This window comes from Homarus americanus, unplaced genomic scaffold (assembly GCF_018991925.1).
Source record: "Homarus americanus isolate GMGI-L3 unplaced genomic scaffold, GMGI_Hamer_2.0 scaffold24048, whole genome shotgun sequence".
Lineage (NCBI taxonomy): Eukaryota > Metazoa > Arthropoda > Malacostraca > Decapoda > Nephropidae > Homarus > Homarus americanus.
In genome coordinates, this window is record NW_024745067.1 from 7501 (window position 1) to 8675 (window position 1175).

The 1175-nt window shown below is 55.4% G+C and overlaps 1 pseudogene; it reads right to left on the reverse strand.

Moving 5' to 3' along the window:
• Window positions 1-634: 634 nt before the first annotated feature.
• On the reverse strand, window positions 635-796 carry LOC121878290 (annotated as a pseudogene).
• Window positions 797-1175: the final 379 nt, after the last annotated feature.

Here is a 1175-nt window from a genome sequence, read left to right on the forward strand (position 1 = left end):
ACGCGTTTAGAGAGAACTCCCCCTGCCTCCCTCCCAGTCATGAGATAGACGTGGACTCGTGGCGAACTCTCAAAGAGAACGCCCACACCGCGTCTGACCGTGGGAGAGGGTGGAGGAGCGCGTGAGGAAGAGCACGGCGTCACCCAAGCATTCTCATCTCTCTGCCTGCACCACTACATGGTAGACTGCGGGCCCAGGCGCACTCATCAATTTAGGTTCCACTGCAATGCATGCCAAGCACTCTTTTCGAGGTGATAGACGAAATTCCGGCGGGGCTTACTTAAAAGATATCCGACCCGGTTTCGTTTCCTCTTCGTGGGATGGAGTGCCTCTTAGAACATGTGCAGCATCAGCCATGAGCGGCCGACGGCCATTCGTGTCTCTGTGGACAGCAGGCAAAAGAGCGCCGCCTCCAGTTATTTGCGAGGGCGACAACTGTCGCTTTGTTGTGGTTGAATGTGGGTGCGCCAAGTCCATGGACTTGCTAGTGATAGGCTTGCTTGTTTTTAAGGGCACGCCTCGCGCAAGGCGCGGGCGATTAAACCCCAAGGCGGAAGCTCGGTTCGGGTTACCCTCGTGTCGGGGAGACAGTCAGCAGGCACCGAACTCGCAGCAACCGATGGATGTATATTTCCGACCCTCGTAGAGGAGTGGCGGCGACAAGCTCATATGGCTGCCGCCGCCGCAATATGCGTTCAACTTGTCGATGTATCTGGTATTCTTGCGATTCACATACCGACCGCAGTTTGCTGCGGTCTTCATCGACCCGCGAGCGAGTGATCCCCCGTTAAGAGTTGTGTATTTGCCATTTGGTCTTTTTGCGACTAACCATCACAGGTCGAGTCTCAATGAAAGGGTTTGACAGACATAGCCCAAGTTTGTGGTTTGGGTTTGGCCGGACGCTTGTTGTTGTTTTTTGACACTTGAATTTCACTCTTTTTGGGTCAAGAGGCTTATTCGCCGGTAGTAAGGAACGGACGGGCAGCCGTCCAAAGCCCCGTCCGTCCTCCTCCTCCGGTCTTCGCGCTCTCGCCCGAGTGTGGTCCACCTACAGCGTGGTGGTACCTATTTTTGGTGCGGGGGCCGGGATTGTCCTCTTTCGCTGCTGGAGTTGCCAGAGCAGAGCCCGAGACCGCCCAAATCAGGAGAGTAGTAGTAGTAGTTTTAAGAGCGCC